The following is a 26037-nucleotide window of genomic DNA, read 5'->3' on the forward strand; positions in this document are numbered from 1 at the left end:
ATAATAGCAAATTGACGTGTTGCATTTCAATATTGACGGACAAATCAAATTGTGGGACTCTTTGATTTACTGTTGGGAAACATTTTAGCTTATTTTCCAAACACTTGCTTTCCTCACCAAACTTGAGACAACCCCAATGTTAAATGATACCTGTTTATTAGGGATATTTGAACCCCCGTTTCATTGCCATGTAATGATACGTCTTTAGTGGGAGGAAGTTTTGAATTCTTCTTTAGTGGCATTCCAAGAATTTGTCAGTAATGACAGTGCATATACGTTAAATGTGTATGTTAATCAGCACAATCCAATTAATTACATTAGCTGAGAAGCATACAGGCCTCCGCATTGCTGTTTGTAGTTGGCTAAACCCCTTTCTTACGTAACCCCAGCTTCTTGATTTACACAACTCAGTTTGTGGATAACTTGCATTAAATCTTTATTCGTCTGAAAGGTGTGTGTGTGTGTGTGTGTGTGTGTGTGTGTGTGTGTGTGGTGGACTGAGAGAGGCATGCAGGACGAAAGGATAACGTTTGAGAAGATCTACTTCATGAAGCTGCATTAAGTTGCCGTCGGAGCAAACACTCCGCAGCGACGTAGCTGGACCAGACCGTAGCGGGCGATCTAACAAACGAAACGCACCAGCCGGAGCGCGTAGCTCTCACGGCCTAAAATGCTCCCGTCGTAGCTCTGGGAACGATGTGGGCCTCATCACTGGAATCTCTCCCGGACTATCGGCCATCCCACCCATGTTCTGGTCTGGGGTGTTTTGCAGCAAGCAGCGGCTCCATTACGACAGGCCCTTTTCTTGTCACGTCGTTGAAGCCAATATTCTTTTTTTTCTTTGCAAACAAAGAGGTTCACCGAAGGCGCCGCAGGCTGATAGCGCTAATTGGTGGAGTGTTTGTTCTGCAAGCATTCATGATAGTAGATGTGAATGCAAGGGAGGCAGAGGGGGAAGCTGGTAGGAGTGGTGGACGTGGGTTGAGACAAAAGCATGTGTCACAGTCCTTTCTGTCTGTTGGCGGCAATAAGCATGTTTAGGTTGAAGATCTTGGAGACAGCTGAAAGGAACCCGGACATGAAGTATGTAGTAATTCTCCCCGCCTGTTTGTAGATTAAAAAAAAAAAGGTACAGAATTGATTTATTCTTACTGAAAGTATGTATTAAAACATCTACCATTTGCACCGCAATGAGCTCCAAAAACCCCAAAAGTGATTTTGACTAGGCAGTTTTCGAAGAAGGGTGTATTGTATCGAGGGCATAGTGTAGCGGTTTTTACATTTACAATGTTTCCAGTCTTTATGCAAACATACATGACAGCATTCCTTGTTTTAGCGGTAAATATACAAGGATAAAGGATTAGAGGCCTTAATTTATTCCCCAATGCTCTCAAAGTAAAAAAAAAAGACTCCTGTGTGTAAATTCATCTTCCATGTCCGCAAGGCTACGACATCTCAGTCACATCTAGTTTGAGACTTTCTATTTGCTTCAGTGCTGGGCGGAGGCCCTTGGGTTGATGCAGAGGAAATAAGTTCAGGGTTCAGCAGAACAAAAACACTTGGGTTAAAGTGACACTGTAGGATTCTGTGGGCTCTGTGGCATAAAACCACCAGCAAACAAGTTTGCAGGGTTGAGGCCTTTTCTCTGAGAAGAAACCAAAAGAGGAAGAGGGAAGAAGGAGAGGGAGGGAGATATTTCCTTAAAAGCCTGGAAACCTTTTTTCATCCCTGGGCAATATAGTTTAAAGATGGGTCATTGGACAGCATCTATTTAGAGCACACTGGAGGCCTCAAACTCAATTAACAACTGTGCAGAAAAGTTATTTATCAGTAACAGTGATATTTTTTTTGCTGGCTTCCTTTTGACACAAATATTGAGTGAGCGAGGGGCTGTCACTGTGTGATGGGGCCGTCAGAGATTGGCAAAGAAATGTAATTTTCACCACTCATTTGAACAAAAATACTATTCCAACTGCACGTGAAAAAGCAAAGCACCTGTAACGGACTGAAAATGAAATATGTTCAGTTCTTCTACCTTTCTCCCGGCAGCCATTTGATTTGTTTTTCAAGCAGAAGCATCATTGACTCTGCAACTCTTCCATTGAGGGGAATGCATCTGATGTGATTTGACTGATTCGAGAACAGTAATGTGTTTGTTTTCTTCAAGTGTGAAGTTGTGCCTTATGTATTAGGTTATTTGGGTATTATCACGCTTGCACGTTCAAACACTGTGCCGTGCTGTTGCAAACATTCATTCCCCATTGTGCCTCCGTGTCATTATTGAACAGCAGTGGCAGATTGTTCTGATGGGCCTGAGGATACTGTGTTGTCTGCTGATGTGCTGCGGTGAATGCAAACGAGGTTCCATTGCGAGAAGCTATAAGGTCCATTTCGGGAATCACTTTCATGAAGGATCGTGTTTGAAAGGGCTAGAACATTATGTTCATCGGGGATTCTGTATAAAAATGTGGTAAAGGGTCATATCGCATCTCATTTATTGGACTGGACTGTGGTCTATTTCACACGGGGAGAGTCCAGCTATCTTCTGCTGTTCCGTATTGAGAGGCTTGTCAAATGGCTGGAAATGCTTAACTAAAAAATATCAATTGGGGCTTTTCAGATCCTTTTATTTAGAGTTACGGGAGATACGTGTCGCTACGGATCCCTGATCCTATTTCTACTCCACAACGTGATGGTCTACTTTCTGTTTCAAGGCCTAAAATTATTCAATTGCATTGTCCCCAGGTTGCTAATACTCAGTTTACAGAATGCAGCCAAGCTAAGCAACTGAAATGTGCATCAGCACTGAGACTGGTTTGGGCAACCGAAGAAACGTGCAGCATGTTCTTTACACATTTTACCTCAATCTAATAGTTGATCACAGCGGTTGCCATAACGCGCACCGACATCGTTCAAAGCCATTGGTCTGGATGATGACTTATGTGTCAGACAGACCTACACGTACAACGATGAACACTCACGGTGACCAACACAAACAACTTGATGATGAAGTACCTGAGGGAGACGTGGGTAGGCACAAAGAGTCAGTTGGTGATTGGTGACGTTACAGTCGGTCTCCACCCGTCACAGCCTAGGAACAGCGCGGCGTTACCTCCCACTGGGCTCTGGGGAGAAGGACTTGCAGCAGATGGATGGGCTGATACAGGAGGGATCTGGTTCATAGCATGGTTTTCTATATGCGGGCTGAAAATATGGGTCAGTAACACATTTACATCTTTTATAATGTTGAGCGTTTACACCGAGCGCTCCAAATTACAACTCCCACTCTCCCATCCCCATCACATTGTTGCCAAGGTGATGAATCAGAAAATCATTTAAAAGAAAAACGGGAAATACAAGGACAGCAAAGCGAGTTTTGATTGCCTTTTGTATCGAAGTTTTTCAAGATACAGGCGAGTGCGGAATAGACACGTTGTGTTATTGATTTGCAGAAACACCACAACAGCAACCTCGTTTTGTTTCTGCCGCTTCCTCGTCTGAGTGCTTTTGGAAAGATGAGAGGAAAATCCTTAATTTTTCATTCTTTTTGTCAGAATCTTCAAACAGTCACTAAAATATCCCCCCCGTCCCTCTGGCGTGCTGCAAGAGGAGGCCGTCTTGCCGGCTACTCGCCTTGGCACTGGACTTGCTTATGCTTCGCTCACCAGAAAAGGGAGAATGAGAGACAAACAAAAAGGTACGGAGAGAATGAGAAATAAATGACGGTGGGGGGGGGATTGACAGGGGGAGAAAAGTGAAAGCGAGAGGAGAAGAGAGGATGGAGGAGGGGGTCATGCTGCAGTAATCTGGCTGCTTTCCAAGGCCAGTGTTTCTACTAGTGAACAAACAAAATACTCATCTCAGCCAAATATAGCATTTCCCTTCGTGTGCGGGCCTCGAGGAGGGGTGGAGGTCAGAGAGGTCGAGTGTGTTTGTGTGTGTGTGTGTGTGTGGGAGGGGGGGCAGGGGGGGGATGTTCTGTCCCTGCAGAATGGCCCCCGACCTGCAAGATGCCACCTGAAGCAAAGAGTGGCAATAATAACCAAGAGGTCCAGTTCGGCTTCCCCTGTTTGATGAACTCTTCCTCCAGCATCACAACTTCCTCCTCTTCCTCCGCGTGTCACTCTGCCCCCTCTTCTGCCGCTATCTCCTGTATTATGCTGAAATGAGCCGGACTTCACCTCCCCCGTCCCCGAGGGTTAGTTGTTGGCGCGTGACAAACAGCACAGATGACAACCTGCCCTCCTCCCTTTGCCTAATCTGGAATCCCATCCAATTTCACCCCCTGCCTTTACATCAACCGCCCCACCCCCACTCTTCTTTCTTATCTCGGTCTGCTTCTCTCGTTTTTTGTTTTTTTTCCATCGACACCAGTTCAGAGCGTTGAAAATGAAGTGCCGCCGTTGGCCGCCGCCGATGGGCATTCATAATTCACACGGCAGCCAATGCGGCAAGAGAATAGAAATTAAACACAGGTTTTAGTTCTTGCGTGAGCGGCGGTGAACCGGCGAAGCAGGACCTGACCGGCGTTTGTAAGCGTGTGTGCATTCAGTGGGAAGCATCCACACTCACTCAGGCTTCAATGTTTTATCATTACAGCAAAACATATTGCATTTAAACTCCCTGCAGGTATTTGATGGAAGCCAGGAGCAATGCTGGCAGAGGCTGCTTTCTCAGTTGGTATGAGACAAACGCTCACAGTATATTTTCATTTCAACTACCCCTGGAAAGCAAACCACGGCCAATTTCCCTAAACATGCATCAGTGTGTGTGTGTTACCCAAACCCTTACCGTCTTCCTCTGAGCAGGTTTTCTGTTTTTAAAAGAACACAACATGAGAAAGGAGGACGCCTGAAGTCGGTGCCTTGAAGGCTTTGAGGCCGGGTGTTGCTTGACACAAACAGAGGCGCAAATAAAAGTCCACCGCCGGCTTTGACCGGGTGAAGCCCGGCACCCCCCACCCCCACCATCGCCATCGCGCTTGTGTGGTAAAGAAACCCACGGGTGGAGAGCTACGAAGCTACGATGGAGGTTCAGCACCCTCTCAGCACCCTCAACCCCCCCCCCCCCCCCCCCCCCACACACACACACAATGAAAAATCAACAAAGGGAAAGTATACACGCCGGTTTCGAGGCGTTATCAAGCATAACGCGGGGGTAATTTGTCCGAATCAAAACACCAGATGGTGTTTCACTGTGATCAGAGTTAAATTGAGGCCAGGAAATGTTCATTACAGGTTGCCGCCAAAGAAAGGGCCAAAATTAATCACAGACAGGAAATTCACACCTCCTGAGTAGGTCATCCACTTCCTGTCTTTAGACAAATACACAGGGAGACAGACAGAGGCCGCGCCACCCTGCGGCTGGCCATGACAAGCTATGCAAATTGACATTCCCTGCGTGCACAACAGACTTAATGATGGAATACTGATGGTATTTTAAGCCGATGTCTCTCTATTTGACGTGCTCTGCGTAGACGGAGCCGAACCTGTGAACTCCAGGTGCGAACGATGATATTTCGAGGAACGGCGCTGACCTGCCTTCGAGCCTGACATCCTGGATGGAACAAATGTCTCCAGATAATAAAATTCCCCTGAAAACTTTGGGACTTTCCTGAAGTGACATAAACATAATTTTTGTGCATTTTAAAGCAGATTTCCTTTCTACATAACCAGCCCTTTAAATTGAAGATCTGTGTATTTGGCACTACTGTAAAGTATTCTCACTCCCAACTAGTCAAGTGCATCCGCTTGGCCAAGGGCTGTACTCCTGTGACGCTCTGTGCGTCCATCCTGACGTTGTTTTTTGCACTCGTCACATGCACACTGTGTAAAACAAACCTCTCCAATGTAGGACTACTTACTGTTTCCAGGTCACTTTCTTACTCGCTAAGGCTCAGGGACAGATGGTGGTCCGGGTTGAGTACGTTTGTGACAAAAAATAACTTGTCGTTGTTTTAATTCCTGAAAGACAGAATAAGTTGACGTTGTTCCGCACAGAACAAAAGCAGCAGGGTGAGGGTCTGTGTTTTGTTTGACATGTGGGTTTACGTTGGAGTCTGTTGAAAGCCCAACGCGTCTGATAAGGACACTAGTGAGTCCGACGGTAGGCTGTCAGATGCTGAGGGACAAAAGAACACTATCTGGGTTGTTGCGAGTTACTCACAATTAAAATTAATAAGGAAAACCATATAGCTATATATATCTATATATTATAATTATACAATGCTGAGATTAATGAGTCAATCTGATGAACACAAGAAAAAGTTCTTATTAATATATGATTTGTATTATCATTCTTGAATTTTTTACTAATATATACTTATAATTTTATTAACAGTGGGTTAGGAGGCTTAGAAATGTTGATGTGTTTTGTGTAGAAACGTGAATTCATACACTTACTGAAGGTTGTATGCATGACCGTGAACCATAAACGATACATAACTGATTATTTTTACCACATTTGCCAGTATTTTGCAGATGCAAGGGTGAATACAACAACTAGATGTGGGACTAAAGGCTTTCTGCTGCACAGAAGGCGTGCTATTTGCTAGCCTTATCAAAGGGGCATCTTGGAGACTCGCACATCGGTTGGCCGGCGTGTGACATCTCCCTGCGCGGCTCAGTGCCCGGCTGCAGTCGACAGCTGCACACACACTGCAGTAACTGCCAAACGTGCTCTCTCTTACAGTACAGTACTCTTTCCTGTTTATTTCAGGAGCAATTTGACATGGATTAGGGAGTTGCATCCTGACAGGATGAGGCATCTTTACTTGGCAAGGAGGAGATTTTATACATCAGATTACAACAGGAACATAAATAGAAGGGCACAGGTATAAATAGATAATGGCAAATACATGTATTTGCATGAAAAAAAGGAAAGAGGAGTGCTGTTTTGTTGTTTGCCCGTCAGAAGCAAATTAGTGTGAAAAATCCTCTGATGCTGATTCATTGATTGTGCTGTCCTGCGTGTGTGTGTCTGTGTATGTGTGTGTGTGTATCCATGTTGAAAGTGGGTGTTGTGGAAAGGTTAAAACCTGTTACCAAGCAGAGATGAGTCACTATATATTAAAAGAACAGCTCCATCTTTAATATGTTTACTCCCTGAGTTGTGCAAACATAACTGCCGCAAACAATGAATATTTCATAAGATTTAAATGGCTCTCCAGCTATTTTAATTGAGTAGCATCAGCTACAGAGCAAAGCACGCAATCAAAGTCTATTGGAATTCCATCCCACATTATAAGGGAGTCTATTAAAGTAAACAAGGACTCATAACCTTCATGCTTTCTCAGTATTGATATCTTCTTGTTCAGCACTGCCATGCCGGCCTCATTCTGCCCCTCCCCAGGTCTTTGGCCTCAGCCTCGGTGTGTCAGTTGCGTGGAGAATAAAACGCGCTTGGCTTCGTTTCATAATTCATTTGGGGCAGAAACGGGTGTCTGGCCTTGTGTTCAACCTCCACAATGGGGTGGCTTCTGCCTCCAGGCAGAGTCATTGCACTTCAATCATCTCAAAAACAAACACACACACAAACACACACACAGTTGTTGGGACAATACATTGGCTTACATTCATTTCCTGAAAACGTACCCCAACCATAACCTCTACCAACCCAATCGCAACCCTAACCCTTGCCGGTATCTAAACCTAAACCTGAAAAAAAACGCTTTCTGTTGAACCCCCCTTTGATGATGGAGGTACATTAGAGCCCCCAAATGGGTCCTACCTTCTGTGTTTTGAATTAATTGCATTAAAATATACAAACTATAAAATATTAGTTTTTCTTGTAAAAAAAAAACCTGCACGTCTAAAATAAATTTATATATTTTCTAACATATATTCTTTCTTAAAAATAAAGTAGCAATGAAATTAACTTAATTCCTACGCAAACAAGTGCGGACAACAGTTTTCCTCACATTTAACAGCGGAATTACCTTTTTTCATACATCTGATTATGTTTACATGGTCTTTAATGTGTAAGTGTCTTTAATGGGCTTCATACTGTCTGCCGTCGGTATATTAGGAGACACACAACATAGTGGGGTCTTTCTCCCTGGTTGACCATGGAGCTTGTAAAGCCCTGGGACGGAGATGCCTTTTGTGCTTATGTTGTGGTGCGTTTCTGCAACAGCTGTAACAGAATTGCCATCTCATTTGCGCTTCACACGAGTGAAAAATCTTCCCATATTGGCACATAAAGACAATTATCTTTTCATCTTTCTCTTTCCATGTTGCTCGGTCTCGGTGTGTCTCTCTATCTCTCTCTATACTCGTCTGTAACACGAGCCAGTCTCCACATTTATCTGGCAACAAAGGTTATTACAGGAGATGGATACATTATAATTACCTGGTCTCCTGTCACATCGGAAATAAACCCAGAGAAGAAAATGTTTTCTAAATGTCAAGATGTAGCTGGAAAAATATCCTTCAAAACCTGTCATTGTAGTTTGTGCATACATTGCCTCGGAATAATCCATAACTGTATATTACAGAACACAAGATCCCACATTGCAAATTCCAAAAGCCATCATGGGAAGTATATCTTCATGAGACTTTAAACAACATCGCCGGGCAAGCGACAGACCCGGGACATGTGTTCCATCTACATCCATAATTCATTACCAGATGTTGGTTCGTATTGGTTTCCAGGTATCTGTGGAGATTGCAACTTCCCTGTGGTTTTTGGAGTCATTTACCTTTCTCCTCCGCAGCAGCGCATAACCGCTTGGAGCACAACATCTATTAGCTGCCAGAATCACCACTGAGAGCATTCTTGTTTGCACAACTTATGATTTTCATCATCAGCGCACTAGTGTGACATCTACGATCCTCCTCATCTGTTCTTTTATCCCGTTGTTAAAAGCCGAGCTCAAAGCGAGAAGTAGAACAGTGTGCTTGTGCAACACTGGGATTAGGGCGCACTGAAGGAGAAGCATCCAAACCTCCCTCAACCAGCCAGACGGCAAGATTTTGGCACACCGCCGATTTGTTATGAAGACCTTCTTTTTTCTTTGAAAGGAGGGAAGGGTGGGGTGCGTCGAGGTGGGGAGGGGCGCGGCACGGCTAGTGAACACGGAACATCTTTGAAGACTAAGCCATCGGTGAGGATAAAGTGTGTTATTCTCAGCCAGTGTCCCCGAATCCATTTGAACGCCCACTCAGACACCTACGGGCTGGCTCATCCACAGCCGGATCAGGTCCCACGCTCCATCCATTATGTTCTGCTTGGAATGGATGCCGGTGGATTCCTGCAATCAGGCCACCATTATCAAAGAGAAATGAAGCTAAAGCGGGGCAGGAGAGATATAGGGGGGATAAACAAAGAACGCCGGGTTGACAGCAGGAGACACCAACACTGGGAAGGGTCTTGAAAAAGGTGAATCAATAATTGGAACACAGAAAAAAATGGAATTAAATAAACAGAGCAATGACACGACTCAAATCCTTTTTCCCATTCTGCAGTGGTTCAAAATATGATCACGATGTCATGTGAGTGAGGATAATGTTCCATTTGGTTTGTGTGACAGCCCGGCCCCGTGGACATATTGCAAAGGATTAGAACTGATGTGCCGAACCGAATGTCAAACTACCGTGGCTTCCATCCCTCCGCTGTCGCAACACACCAGACCGCTATCCCAGACGTGATAAACCAAACATCCACGCCGGCGCTCTGACAAGGGGAAGCTCCAGTATTAGCTGCGTTCCCTCGCGGGGCTTCACTTTGATCTCTGTTTGGCTAACTGTCACTGCAAGTTCAGGTAGTGGCTCGTGCAAAGTGGATCAAACAAAGAGGCCGAATTAAGCGAATTTTGGGGGCGTAATGTGGATGCCAGTCCCCACACATCTTCTTCCATGGGTCTTTTGGGAGATATAAATGGGAGCATTGGCTTGAATCTGGCACCATTTCAAGGACAGGAAGACGGAAGTCTCTCTTTCTTTTTCTGTCTTTCTTACCCGCTCACTCAGAATTTCCGTCCTGCGTCTTTTTCTCTCCAAGCCCTCCAATCCCTTGCCCTTGACTGCCCATGTCACATGGGATTATGGCCGCATACTCCACTGGATGTTTTTGTCGCAGAGAGATTCTGAAGAAAAATACTCTGCTCATACTTTCCCCGCTTTGCTTGTTGAGACAGCAATTTTTGTTGTTCATGTTTTAGTGCTGTGCAATGTACCGATTATGTTGATGGAAATTTCCACTTTGCGACTAGAACAGTGTGAAACAGGTCACTTGGCCCGTGTGTGTCTTGGGTTGGCATTAGAAATTCTGTAAAATATTTTTTAAGTGCTTTGGCACAGCTACCTGGATGTCGGCGGACGAGGATGAGTAAATAGATTAGATTAACGTAACAACAAGGATGGATGGAAACGGAGCCTTAAAGCCAATGCTGTACTAGACTGTGAAAATCCCAATAACCATCCTAATGGCCAAAATAGTTCTACATGTTTTCTCCTCACAAAATATTTGATCAAGCAGCAACTCTACCTCAGTGCAATTTACGAGTACTCTGTTTAAAGTGGGGAAAAACTGCTCCATTTGAAAAATCCGTGAGTGGCTTGCTGTTGGCTTGCTCTAAGCCCTGATAGAGTTGAACATTGTGAAACTGCAGCGGCCTTTGTGTTTACACTGGGTCGTATAAGTACATGCAAGGGTAATAATGCCATACATGTCATAAAGTAGTATTTGATTGTCGGACAATTTGAGCTTCCAGAGCTGCCGGTTTCCAGCCTGTGCTCGTCCTGTAATTATGCAATTATGTAAATCTAAGTACTCCAGTGGAGTGCACTAATGGATAAAAAGAAAACAAGATAAATGGCATTTTTGATCTGCCATTAACAGATACAGAAGATATGGCATAATGAGACTGGAGGGGAGTATATTTATGTTGTTCTAATTAGGCTGCATGGTTTGAATGCTTAAAATGAGTGTATAACTACGTGAAAGCTCTCAAACTCTTCATCAGCAATCCTGTAAAAACATTTTTGACGTGCATTCTATATGAGTGCTTCTCCCGACTTATACACGCTCAAATAGCAGAAGAAAACAGAGATGTCTTATTGAGTTTGCAGCTCAGAGAGCTTGAGGTTTGTTATTGATGTGTCACAGAATGTCACACGCGGGTGATACATGTATGACTAAAAGGGTTTTAGGGGTTTTGTCGTGGTTCTAAAAAGGTTTCTTGTTCTTGCAGCAGTATATCTAGGCTTCCGTGCATGGTCTCATGAGACATCCAGAAGACAACCAGCGAGCTCTGACAATCTTCTGTGGTTCATGTGTTTGCATTACCAAGGGTCTTAACCACTACACTATCTCTAAAAATACGTGTAAAGTTATCCGACCTGAATATGCTGTCAAAGACAAAAAAGGGAAGGCCAAGCCCTGAGATTGTACAGGCCAATTCAATTACTGCAGGCCATTGTCTAATGGACAATGAAACAACCAGGCAAAGGGTTACTTTGGGATGGCTCTGCTGACGACTGCCTCTTGTCTACATGATCTAATTTACTAGGACACACAGCTATTGATTGGCTTCTGCGTGCCAACGGAGGCTCCTTTTTAGATGCACCTTTTGCAGTTTGCCATCTGGCAGAGGTTAAATGATAAGCTATACGGGAGCAGGCTTAAACATTAACAGACATGCAGACATACTGGCGTGATTTCATGCTCACACACCAGCTCGACACATGTTGGAAGGTAATTTTCTTATCGCTGCGAACCGTGACCACCAAATTGGTGCTTCAACTACACGAGTCAATAAACGCAATCAATGGCCTCAACTGTGAGAAAAGAAAACCATTTTTTTTGTTTGCATTTCTACAACTTCCCTTATCTGTGTTCGAAAAGGAGAAGGGACAGCACTGGCATCTAAACCCCATGAATTCAGCTCAACAATATTGTGTTTACTGTCTCCTCCTAGCAGACGATCTCGCACCTCCCCTTCCCTCCCCATTTGCAGCTCAAAGCTGCGGACACAAGAGTCTTATCTAGGGCTGCCCTGCTGTCAGCGAGAGTGGTCTATTTTGGGCTTTATCTATGGCAGAGGCCGGGCCGTAGCTCGTGGGTTCTAAAGTCGGGCCGGTGCAGCGGGAGATAAGGCGGACAGGGACACTGTAACCTGCATGTCTGTGGTCAGGGTTGGAATGGACGGAGCCTGCTCCACAATCAAACGGCTTCCTCTATGCGCTCGATGGATCGGATCAGGATCACACAGCTGTGGAGGCAGGCTTACAAGTCTCTTTTAAAGGCACAGTTTGCTTGGAGAAGCCAGAGGGGAGGTTTTTTTTTGCAGCCTACGGGGATAGCGTTATGCCGCGGTGAAGAGTTTAATACCATCACACATCTGGATGCTGGATTTTCTTCCCTCGCATATCTGGACATGAACTGAAGCGGAAAAAAAATATAATTAAAATTCAGAAAATATTGAATTTATATTCATGACATTGATTAATTCTGTTATGGCTGCACGTCTCCCTTTTAAAGCAGTCCAATGCTGATGCGAGACGGACCCCTGGAGCTTCATAGTTTAAAGAATAGGTCGACTGACTCAGCGCCTGTATTTTAAGAGTTTGGAGGGAGAATGTGTTGCTATGTGCTAATTAAGTAAATGCGCACTGGAGGAAAATGGAAAAAGAGCAGTGTCCATTGAGACACTCAGGCAGGCTCTGCTTATAGCAACACAATGCAGTAAGACTGCAGATGAGAATATGTCTGTGTGAGTAGTTTCTGCGTGTGGGGGAGAGGGGGGGCTCAGGGTAGTTTAGGGTGGCAGAGAGAAGAGAAAGATGTAGAGGGAGAGAAACCAGATGAGACTAGTCAGAAATACTCAAGCTCTCCCGCGCTGATCGACACACTACCTCAGCCTGACAGATTCATTTTAAAGGCCATCCTGTGCCAATGTGCCAATACGCATTATCAGCTGCTAATGGAAACCCAAGCCACAAAGACAGAGAATACCCTCACCGCTGGTTACACTGATCTTGTCTTATCTACCTATATACTTATCCATATTAACTGCGTAATACCAACATTAACTTAGTTTTTTTTACCTCGTTCAATATCGATCATGTGAATGAAAGCACCCACTTGTTAAAATTGCCACAAGCACAGAATTATTCATGAGACGCTTCAGGGTTGTAGCAAAGCGATACCTGATCCGCATCTTGGAGCGCCAACCAGCCAACTACCAGAAACGGCGCTGGTTGCTGATCCGATCGACTTGTTATCGCTTGCGGTAGAACATTCGATACTTCTTGATGCTGGGTTAATTCGGTACGATACCTTTTAGCAGCAGCGAGTGCTACACAACTTGTTCCACGCTCTGGGATCACATTTGCAGTAGCCTACCGTGGAGCATCCCCCCCCCCCGTACTGAATGACTCAATTATGTACGGGTTTTATTTTCAGTGTTTGCTCAGTGGGTTCGCATAAGGACGGACGACTTATCATCAGAAAGCACACACTGAACTGACAGCTGTGACGTCACATGGAACCACTTGGGTGTCCCTAGAAATGTACCAAACAGAAGTAAGCAAATGTAAACCACTGAGGGAAGAATTCACTACCACGGCACAAAGCAAAGCACAAAGCTTTGTAAATCTATTCTCTTAAGGTTCTTCAAGCTTAGTTCATGAGATGGGCAGGGGAAAAACTAATTCCCATAATTCTACTGGGATCTATAGCTTTCCAATGCAACTGAGTGAGTGTTACGCCCTCCTCTAAAGAGAGGATACCGTAACTCGCCGTCACACGTGAGCTGGCCAAAAGGTGGGTGAGGTGAAACAAATTGCATGGGCGCACAAGTAGGACCAACAAAACAAAGTACCGTTTAAACCAGGTTTATTTCACCTATAATACGGTAGTGGGGGAAAAGGGGCTGAGCGGAACCAAAGCAAAGAAACTAACCCATGAAAAGGACCCCTAACCTATCTAGTCTAAACACACCCTGCTAAACTCTCTGATAAATACAGGGGGTGGTCCGCCCAGGTCTTACCTAGTGTATATAGACAGAGGTTTATCTACGGGTAGTATGTAAACCCCAGGGTCTCTTACCTACACACTCCCATTGTGCGGTCCCCTTTTCCCTGGGACAACGGAAGAAGCAAAAAATAAAAAGTACAAACAACGTGATAACCACCGACAGAATAACAACAATAACTTGACCTTCACCAGTTCACATGACCCAAATACATATGTAACCAAAAACACAAGAACTGTCACTTGAACCCAGCTCAAAACAATAGTTCCTGCCAAAAAGTTATTTTGTTGCAACAGTCCTTCGGCTCTCTCCAACAGCTCTGCCACCCCGTCTCTCCCTCCCGACCTCCTTTTAAGCCACGGCATCCTGCAGTTGATTGGCTGTGGGTGAGGGTGATTAGTGGCTGCAGGTGGGAGCGGGCAGTGGAGATGACTGCATGGTGGGTGTGTCAGAACACCTGTGGGAACACAAGTCAAAACACACACACACCCCCAAGCAGGCCGAGGCACGTAACACGCCCACCCCAAAAAACACAAACCCTTAGTTTGTGTAACAAAACAAACACATACCACCTAAGACCATGCGCGGGACAGAGCATCTGCCACAACATTATTGGAGCCCTTTACATGGCAGATCTGCAAATTATATCCCTGGGCCATTATGGCCCACCGCATCAGACGGCGGTTCTGATTATACATCCTGTTTAGGAAAACCAAGGGGTTGTGGTCAGTAAAGACCAGAACAGGCAATACACTCGAGCCAACATATACTTCAAAAAATTGTAAGGCTAACAACAGGGCCAGAGCCTCCTGCTCAATGGTAGAGTACCTGGATTGGCAGGGATTAAATTTCTTCGAGAAGAAGCTGACAGGATGGTCCACTCCGTCGTCATCTTCTTGCAAGAGCACTGCACCGGCCCCAACAGCACTAGCATCTACCTCTAACTTGAAAGGTTTCTCAAAGTTAGGGGCTGCAAGAACTGGGGCCCTACAAAGCAACAGTTTAGCTGCGTCCAAAACAGTTTGACACTTTGGAGACCACTGAAAAGCTATTTTGGGGCTAAGCAAATTGGTTAGGGGAGCGACCACAGTTGAAAAATTCTTACAAAAGGTACGGTAGTACCCAATCATCCCCAAAAACCTACGTAATTGGCGGCGGGTCGTAGGGGCAGGAAAGCTAGCGATAGCCTCCACTTTGGCAGCCACAGGCCGCACCTGTCCACGTCCAACTTTTTTGCCTAGGTAGGTGACTGTAGCCTTTCCAAAGTCACATTTAGCCAAATTAAGGGTCAATGATGCTTTCTCCAACCTCTGAAACACGTCTGTTAAAGTGGAGATATGGTCAGACCACGTGGCGGAATGAATGACTAAATCATCCAAGTAGGCAGTACAGTTGGGGACCTCACCTAGTACAATATTCACCAGCCTCTGGAACGTGGCCGGTGCGTTGCGCATCCCAAACGCCATTACATTATACTGTAAGAAGTTGTCTGGAGTGACAAAAGCCGAAATATCAGAAGCACGAGAGGTTAGAGGCACCTGCCAATAACCCTTCAGTAAGTCAAGCTTAGTCACATACGCCGCAGCACCTATGGTGTCGACGCAGTCATCAATACGGGGTAAGGGAAATGAGTCAGGCACAGTGACAGCATTCACTTGTCGATAATCAGTACAGAACCGAAAAGTACCATCAGGTTTAGGTATCAAAATACAAGGGGAGCTCCACGGACTAATACTGGGTTTGGCCATTTTATGTTGTAGCAGATAAGTCACTTCTTGTTTCATTGCTGCCCTCTTCACAGCGTTCACACGATAGGGATGCTGCTTGATCGGAGCGGCATCCCTTACATTTACATCATGTTCCAAGATGGAGGTACAACTTGGAACATCCCTGAAAAGGCTTGGAAAATCATTAATTAAGGCAACAATATCCCTTCTTTCTCTTTCATCCAAATGTCCCAACTGGGAGTGAAGAGTTTTTAACAGTTGTGAGTTACACAACCGTTCACATTGCTGGAGAGTGTTACGTACCACCAAATCATCCTCCTGGTTTTCTTCGGCTAGAGACTCTGAATGCAGTCCCACAGAAGCCATAGGCACCACAGCAGGCTGTACCGCTTTATGTGAGGAGTTGGGATGGGTCTCTCGAACATGGTACGTTTTTAACATGTTAACATGGCAAACCCGGGATGAGCGTCTCCGGTCTGGCGTCTTAACCACATAGTCTGTTTCACTGATTTTCCTTTCAATCACGTATGGACCAGAAAAACGTGCTGACAAGGCGGAACCTGGAATCGGCAACAGAACTAAAACCGGATCACCTGGTTTCCAGTCACGGCTAACTGCTTTCCGGTCATATTGGAGTTTCATTCTTTGTTGAGAGTTAGACATGGTCTCTTGGGCTACTGCACATGCGTCATGCAATCTTTCCCGCATCTGGCTCACATAGTCCAACACGTTTTTATCAGCAGAGCCAACTGAGTTAGAAGCCAGTATCTGCTCCTTTAAAACTTTTAACGGTCCACGAACAGTGTGGCCAAACACCAGCTCAGCAGGACTGAACCCCAAGGACTCCTGCACGGTCTCCCGTATGGCAAACAGCACAAGTGGCACACCCTCATCCCAGTCTTTCTGGGTGTCCATACAGTACTTGCGCAGCATTGACTTAAGTGTTTGGTGCCAGCGTTCCAAGGCACCTTGGCTCTCCGGATGATACGCACTGGAGACATTGTGGGATATCGACAATGTCTGTAACACCTTGGCAAACAACTTAGATAGGAAATTGGTTCCCTGATCTGTTTGCAACACTTTAGGAAGTCCGAACGTCGAAAAGAACTTGACCAATGCTTTGATCACCGTCCTAGCAGTTATCTTTCGAAGAGGAATAGCCTCTGGATACCTAGTGGCACAACACATTATAGTTAATAAAAACTGATTACCAGTCCTAGTTTTGGGCAATGGCCCTACACAGTCCACTATGACTCTCTCAAACGGTTCTCCTATCACAGGTATAGGGTAGAGAGGAGCTCGAGGTATCGTCTGGTTTGGCTTCCCTGTTAATTGACACACATGACATGTCTTACAATACCTAGCTACATCGGACTTCAATCCTGGCCAAAAGAAATGTCTCAGAACACGGTCAAAGGTTTTAGTTATCCCCAAGTGGCCCGACCAATTATTATCATGGGCAAGAGACAGCACCTGCTGCCGAAGCGGGGCAGGAACAACTACTTGGAATACAGCCCTCCAAGCACTGTCTGCCTTATGGCCGGTCCACTTTCTCATTAATACTCCTTTGTCTAAGAAGTATGCAGTGTCCTTATTTTTCACCTCTTCCGGCAACACCACAGAGGCAAAACATGTATGAAGACTGTGATCGTCTTTTTGCTGTTCAATCACTGTTTCCGGGGTGATTGCTACAAAAAGGTCACCTGATTGGGGCCAGTTATCCACAACGTCCCCTTGAGGGTGAACCTCGTTCACACGCGCAGGCTCATGAGGAACCTCACTCTCCACAGCCACTGGGTCAAATAGATCCTCAGACAAACTTACAACATCCTCTAGTCGTCGGGACTGCGCTCGGGTAACCACACAGGCAGAAAACACATTAGGAAAATTCTTTGACAGATCCTCATCTTCTGAATTAAGGTTAGGTTTATCCAACACTTCTAACAAGGGTGTCACCTTTCCACCTGCAATGTCATTGCCTAACAGCAAAGTCACACCTTTCACAGGCAGCGTGTCCATGACACCAACACGGAAATGCCCTGAAACCAAGTCAGACGTCAAATGGACCCAATGCAAAGGCACGGGCAGTGTCCCCATCTCAATACCCTGCAGCAAGACTTGGGAACCACAAGACGTCTCTGAAGACCAAGGCAGCGCATCTGTAAGAATAACAGATTGCGCAGCTCCAGTGTCTCTCAAAATTTGGATGGGCCTTTGATCACTTTCCATCCCCGATAAGGAGATCAAACCTGTTAACAAAAATGGGCTGTACAGTCTGTCTGGTTTGCTTCGTGCAGAACCTGCACCGCTTTTCACCGGGGGCCTCTTGGAACAGACCAGACCAACACCTTTTGGTTTGTTACCGGAAGTCATCGGTCGCCTGTCTCGGTTGCTTAACACAGGACAGGTGGCAATCAGATGCCCCTTTTGATGACAAAAAAAACACTCCCGCACATCCGTGGGACTGGACGAACTGGTTGAAGGACGAGCAGGACTTTGTACAGATGGCACAAATGTTCTGTCCCCAACACGAGGTGGCGTGAACACACTCTTATGTGTCAAGGTATATTCATCGACCAACACTGCGGCCTGAGCCAACGTTGCCACCTTTTGTTCACACAAATGAACCACCTGACGCTCAGGTAGAGTGTTTTTAAAATCTTCCAACAAAATTAACTCTCGGATACCAGCAAAATCTGTAACTTTGCTGGCTGAACACCAGCGATCAAACAAAGACTCTTTGTCTCTGGCAAACTCTACAAAAGTTTGATTCAAAGCCTTTTTGTGGTTCCTAAATCTCTGCCTATATGCTTCGGGGACCAGTTCATACGCGCGAAGAACGGTAGCTTTTACAACGTTGTATTTTAAACTCTCTTCCAGGGAGAGAGCAGCAACAACTTCTTGGGCCTTCCCGGACAGTTTACACTGTAAGAGAAGTGACCAAACCTCGAGTGGCCAGTGCAGCGCAGCTGCCACACGCTCAAAAGCCGAAAAATAACAATCAACTTCTGATTCCCTAAATGGCGGTACTAAAGCAATATGCTTACTCACATCAAAGTGAGCCTGAGGCGGAGCAGAAGACGGACTCACTCGGGAGCCAGCCTCTAGCTCCAGTTGTCGAATTCTAATTTCCTTATTGATTTCCAATTTCCGAAGTTCTAACTCGAACTCTCTTTGTCGAATACTTTCTTTTTCCCTTAGCTCCATCTCCAACCTGGCCAGCCTCATCTTGAGCCTAGCAGCGCCGTTAGAATGACCTGAAGGAGGAGACAAAGGGTCAAACCGGGGCAACGTAACAGGAGTACGAGCAACCTCTTCCTCTACACCATCCTCTGTTTTTACATCAGAGGATCTATCAGACTCCTCTCCTGAGGCACCCCTCTCATCCTCTTTCAAGGACAAAATTCCCCTCTCTACTAACCCTTCTGTTACTAGGGTCAAAAGCTCAGCTTTAAGCTTTTGTTTAGGAACAGGGATCTCGTAGTGTTCCGCTAAGGCCTGTAACTCTACCTTACGAAACGCAGCCAACCCTTCAAGAGTAGGGGCTTCGAAGAAACCGGCCAATGCCGAAGTCGCCATACCAACAATGTGCTACAACGACTCACTAAATGTATAGACTACATACAACCACACAAAGTTCCCAATGACGCGCTCAGAGTAACGGGTATTAGATCCAGTATCCCGGACGAGCCCCCATTTGTTACGCCCTCCTCTAAAGAGAGGATACCGTAACTCGCCGTCACACGTGAGCTGGCCAAAAGGTGGGTGAGGTGAAACAAATTGCATGGGCGCACAAGTAGGACCAACAAAACAAAGTACCGTTTAAACCAGGTTTATTTCACCTATAATACGGTAGTGGGGGAAAAGGGGCTGAGCGGAACCAAAGCAAAGAAACTAACCCATGAAAAGGACCCCTAACCTATCTAGTCTAAACACACCCTGCTAAACTCTCTGATAAATACAGGGGGTGGTCCGCCCAGGTCTTACCTAGTGTATATAGACAGAGGTTTATCTACGGGTAGTATGTAAACCCCAGGGTCTCTTACCTACACACTCCCATTGTGCGGTCCCCTTTTCCCTGGGACAACGGAAGAAGCAAAAAATAAAAAGTACAAACAACGTGATAACCACCGACAGAATAACAACAATAACTTGACCTTCACCAGTTCACATGACCCAAATACATATGTAACCAAAAACACAAGAACTGTCACTTGAACCCAGCTCAAAACAATAGTTCCTGCCAAAAAGTTATTTTGTTGCAACAGTCCTTCGGCTCTCTCCAACAGCTCTGCCACCCCGTCTCTCCCTCCCGACCTCCTTTTAAGCCACGGCATCCTGCAGTTGATTGGCTGTGGGTGAGGGTGATTAGTGGCTGCAGGTGGGAGCGGGCAGTGGAGATGACTGCATGGTGGGTGTGTCAGAACACCTGTGGGAACACAAGTCAAAACACACACACACCCCCAAGCAGGCCGAGGCACGTAACAGTGAGATAAGTGGTTGGAAAATTACCAGAAATGAAAAGTAGTTATGACCCAAAAGCACCATTATAATTATCCATTGCCATCCAGTGTTCTTGATGAAGCATGTCAACGACAGGTATTCAGACCTGCTGTCTGAAACAGACGCTCAGCTGTTGTGAGCTTTGCCAGAAAGATTTCAGTTCGGTGACATCATTGGCAAGTGAATCCAATTCTGCTGTGAAAAACCTGTCACTGCTGCTGCCTCTTTTACCAATGAGCATGACAGGTATGTAGGCATTTTGTATCTGGGTTTTTTCTTGAGGACCTTCAGTCCTTTCAGCAATATACATGCCACATCTGGTTAATGCGATTTAGTTCCGGGTTTATCAATTTGCTTATTTTTTCTTTCTTGTGTTTTCCTTTTTATCAGTGTGTGTTGTGTATCATTTATTAAGTCTAGGCTGACATACAAAGGACATGCTCAATTTTAACCACCCCACGGGCCATGCTAAAGGCATATTTATATCTGGAAGCTTCTTACTTCAGCTGCGGTCGTCTCCTATTAGCCACTGTGAAACACCACTGGAATAATTGTGTTACACATCAATGAGGAATCCTCCTTCACTACGCTGACCTCTTTATCTCGTGTTTTCCACATTAAGGAATTGTTGTGTACTTGCAACATTCCAGGGTGAATGTTTAAAGGGATAACAATTTATGATGTTTCAGAAAAATGACGGCACGCTTATATACCGTTTTTTGAGTGTTGCTAGGCAACAACAAGAGCCAACACCAGCGACGCCCTGTCTGGTGCTGTTAGCTTGAAAACTGATCCCTCGAGGAAGAATACATCTTGGTGAGTTGCTCATGAGAATATTAATAATCAGGGGGGGTTGCTGCAACCAGGCGGTCTTACTGAGGATTAAAACATCTTCGTCGTACAGTGTGTTTATATATACGTACATATAGGTCTTCATACCGGCTGGTGCATTTGTAAAATGCAATTCACTAAAACCCGATATTTTTAATCCTTTAACGAATTTATCTTGGATGGAAACTGTTTTTATTGCAACCACCGGACGCTTTAATGTTATCAATGTATCATCCGGTCACCTGCATGCCAGGGAACAATGAGTTTAGAGCTTTGGATGAGTAGGTAATTATATCAGTGTCACACCATGGCCCTCAGCTGCAGAGCAGGTTACTGATGGAACTGATTCGATTAACCCTACAATCCCAAAGTATTTTCTGTGATGTTTCCCAACCAATATAATGCATATAAATGTAATTTTATGCCACCTTCACTTTGAAATTGTGTTACTTATCATCCTCCATTGCTGTTAGAGTACTGTATGCACAAATACATAGCCGAATCAATTTTTTCAGCTAAAGTGTAAAGCTCTCAAAATATGTGAAAAGGGGTGTTTCGATTGGCTCTCAACATGACAATACTTGAGCAATGATCAGAATCAGAAGCCATTTATTGCCAAGTATGTTAAACTTTGAGGAATTTGACTTGATGAGTTGATGTGATACAAGAATAAAATTGAATAAAATAAAATAGAGTAAAATCAGATAAAAAATATGCAAGCAAAAATTAAACGATATAAACAACAAGGCGATATGTTGCTAAAGAGTAAGCCTCGGCTGTAGATAGAATGTGGCTGCAACGAGAAAGCATCACACAGTTCCTTCATCCCTCCGCATGGAGCTAAACCTTCAGCTGTCCACTCACAAAAACCAGAGTTGGATATTTGCTTGCTGCTGTAGCGCCCATGTGTTCGCTGAAATAATTGGAGCCAGTGATCAGAATTTTGGATCTGATTTAACCTGACAGAGCTGTTGATCCTGTCGATTCAGAGAGGCTGCCCCGCTGCGATGCACCCGTGGAGACGGCTCAGTTAGCTGGCGATGGAGGAGCCAATACAAGAGCCTATTGGATGAAACACAACTGCACTTTGTTTGAATTGGTCCTTTGTGAGATTCTGCAGCATGCTTTGAATAAAAAGCAGGTTGTATGTAATTTAGTTCTGATTATAAAGGAAACAAATAATGAGATAACAGGCTTAATGAGGAAATTAGGATGTCTTTGAAAGAGACAACATCATAAAAGATCCAGAATACAAAATCTATGGACCTTTTTAATGCACCATTTTAAAGTAAGGAGGCGTCACTGTCCTAACTTTAAACCTTCTGACATTGTAACTCCAGGCTTGCAACAAGTTCTGGAGAAGATGATAATTTGGTTTAATTTCAGTGTCAAAATGATCTACAATAAAAAATGAGATTTTGTTCTAATCCCCCTGCTGTCACGTCAATCAGATAGAACAGAAAAATGCATTCTGATTTCTATTAACGTTATCTGAATAAAATAAAAATAAACCATTAAAAACAAATAACCTAAAATGTGTATGTTTTTATAAGTGTATGTTTATATATATATATATATATATATATATATATATATATATATATATATATATATATACGTTTGTGTGTGTATTTGATTCATATTTGTATTATTGCTTACTTTCTTTTATTCTGAACACTTTGGGAGTTCATCAATGTTAACGATTACTGCATCCGCTGAGAACATTTTAAGATTAAATATTAATATCAAACAGCTACCGACAACCAGATTGAAAAGATAAACTCTGACACTTTCGCCGGGGGAACAAGCAGAGTTTGTGAAGTCATGACGTTAAACTAAACTGACCCAATATTTGGGACGTAAGAATTGATCCTGTAGTTCCTATATGAAAAGACAACAAAAGACTCACGCACAGGTCAAGTACATTCACCCCTCTATTTTGTAGTTCATCGTTTGAGGTTAGAAGGCTGCCATCTGCTCCAACATGCTATAAACAGCTGCACAATGGGGTTTTGTTTATGCCAGACCCGGCCATGTATTCATGTCTCTGTAACACGGTTATATAATGCGCAATTAAATAGCAGCAAATGGATTGTTTAAAAATACATCCCCATTATGTTAAATCATTTCTGTGCTACCTAATGTGGGAAGATGTGAGCGGTGAGTAGAAAAGAAAATCCCAGCAAGGAAACCCCTTCAGTAGTTATTTGAAAGACATCACAGAACGTTCATGAATGTCACACACAAGACTGTGGAGAGCGGCGGCCTGGCAGGAGTGCAGCTTGCTAGAAAGGAACAGTTTTCTGTTTTCAGCTGCTTCTCTCTTGAGCTGTAAAGTACTAGAAATAAATCTTTTGACTCAAGAAGTAACGACGAAGAGGCGAGGAGGCACAGATCTTTGTCTTCGAGCAACTTTAAACTTTATACAAATATCCAGGTGAGATATATCAAGAGGCCTAAAATGACCGTGTTACTGCGTTCATACAAAGGCACATGGATGGGTAAAGGCCCCACAATGTCATTTAAAGTCAAGAGGATGATAGATAATGTATATCAAAACAGATCACAGGGGAGGTGAGTCCCAGTTCACTATAGCCATCTCTGAACAATCATGCTGATAAATGGCCGTTCGTCTCCCAGGCAGCACAGATCCAAACAGATGACAGCTTATTTCTGCCCTGTGCTGTTGCTTTTAAGATTCAGGCATACATTTTTGGAACCTGATCCATGAACATAATTAAGCAATGATCAAGAATCCAATTGAAGATTACATGACTAAAAAACAGAAGAAGAATCTGCATATCAACTACAATTCAAATACATTTTCATTGTGTACAATTGCATGCGTGTACAGCAAGTTGCTGAAACAAGCAATAGTTGCTGACTAATGATGATGGGTCTGTGCTGCTTTGTTCAGGGGCTTTTTTTTGTTTAAAGGCTGCTCTCCGAACAGCATACAAATATCCAAAATGCATAAGGGAGTTGTCAGTGCACTCTGAGCAGGTAGACTTGGACTTAATGGAAACACAGTGCTTATTTACAATGTGGACGTTTCCATTTAAGAAACATGAGGATTTATGGTGGTAAATACACAATAAAACCAGGCCACACCAAACTGACTCATATACGATGTACTATGTGTGCATAGTAAGCCCTAAAACTGTGCAAATACCAAAAGTGTAATCAGTATCCGAGAACAAAGTTATTATATCTAAGGAGCAAATATATCTTTTCATCAGATAAATTGAATCCCTTGGACACAGAATAGGTAGAATATTACTTTTTTACTGTGAACCTGTTTACAGCGGGAAAATAACCTTGTTTTTTTAGGCAAGCTGCTCTGCGATTGCAAAGAAGAAAACTTTATTTTCTACCCTCAAGGATGTAAACCAGATTCAAAGAGAGATGATACATGTAGAGATGACGTCTGCAGATCCATGCATCTGCAGAGGGTTCATATAAAGTCCCCAGGGATGCTCACCTAAGCTCATTCTCTTGATGAAAATGCTACCCACTAAAGCAAACAAATAGAACAACACAGCAACAGCAAATAATAAACACATTCAAATAATAGTTTAACACTCCGCTTTTGCCAATGGCAAAATGAAATCCTTATCCAACATAACAAAAGTCCTTATTGTTATTGTTATTTTTCTCCAGTGCAGAAAATGTTTGATTTGTTCCAGCAGGTTATCTCTATAATTACCACAAAGAGAAATGAATCACCCCGTTCCCACACGCATAAAAACATTGAGTTCTGCAAATTATATGAAACACAAAACAAGCAGAAATGTCCACCTTGACAAGCCATTAAATCCAGCATTCAGAGCCCAAACAGTAAGGATGTTAGCGTAATGTTTGGCTTCCGAGGCAACTTTAATCAGCAGGTTTTCCTTGCGGTGATCCTAGTGTAAGAAAACGCTTCAAAGCAATGCCATTGCATCACGAACTAGCAAATTAACCAGTCAATGTGGTGCTACTGCAGTATAGCATGTGTCTAAAACCCCGAATGGACAACAGAGGTGCAGGCGACACGACCATCGCTCAGCTCAGGTATCATCCATCAACGCAGCCATCAACACTTGTCCGCAAATTAAGATGGATGCCAAGAATGTGGTTGCATCATCCCATTGATTTTGTTCCACAACTGGAGCCTAAATGCAGCGAGTCTAAAATCTGCAGTCTCGCACTGGAAATTGATGCCTGTCACCTTCTCAAGGCCCCTTTTTCGACAGTTATTACGCCCGTGATCGCACACGAATCCATCCATTACCTGTCGCCTATGTAAATACGGTCAATTAAGAATTCACAGCGCATTAAATCCCCCCCTCTCCTCTCTCTCTCTGAGGGAGAAAGACAAAGAGTTCTGCTTTCTCCCGCTCGGCTCCCTTCTGTTTCTAATATCATGAATGGCAAAGACACGGGCAGGCACGGGGACGGGGACGGGGAGAAGGCCTTTGTGAGCAACAGGGGCCTGACTCACGAGAATGAGATGTCTCCAAAAATAAAGGAAGGAGGGAGATTGAGAGTGTGCTGAACAGGCTGGAGCACAAGACAACGAGTGGATTAACCGCCCCCTCCTCCTCTTCCTCCTCCTCCTCCTCCTCCTCCCCGATTTTACAAAAGCCCTCGGATTCATCACAAAACACGTCCAAGAAGGTGGAACAAATCTGCTGCATAAACGCACGTTAACACTCTACCAAATTGCCGTGACGCAGAAATTCGATAAATAACGATATCACTCGTCAGAACAACATTGGCCCTGAGCTTAAAAAGAAGATCTTTGAATGCGCTTATAAAGTCTCTCAAATATTTATTTTCTTTGCTCCTGGCAGGGAAATTGTGCCCCACTGTGAGCAGATGTAAGCAGCTGGTTCCATGTTGTAAATAGACGCCATAATGTACATGTTTGGCTTTTCATCACGACAGCATGCCCTCTGCAAATACAGCGCAGGGGAAATATGGTAGTCTCAGCCTCCTTGTTGCGAATCATAATACTCT

The 26037-nt window shown here is 44.3% G+C and overlaps 1 long non-coding RNA gene across 1 annotated transcript; it reads right to left on the minus strand.

Moving 5' to 3' along the window:
* Nucleotides 1–800: 800 nt before the first annotated feature.
* On the minus strand, nucleotides 801–13386 carry LOC120816907 (uncharacterized). The gene is made up of 2 exons (XR_005711913.2): nucleotides 3016–13386; nucleotides 801–1104 (listed from the first exon to the last, which is right to left on the minus strand). It is a non-coding gene; the product is annotated as an uncharacterized LOC120816907 (long non-coding RNA).
* Nucleotides 13387–26037: the final 12651 nt, after the last annotated feature.

This window comes from Gasterosteus aculeatus, chromosome 4 (genome assembly GCF_964276395.1).
Source record: "Gasterosteus aculeatus chromosome 4, fGasAcu3.hap1.1, whole genome shotgun sequence".
NCBI classification, from domain to species: Eukaryota; Metazoa; Chordata; class Actinopteri; order Perciformes; family Gasterosteidae; genus Gasterosteus; species Gasterosteus aculeatus.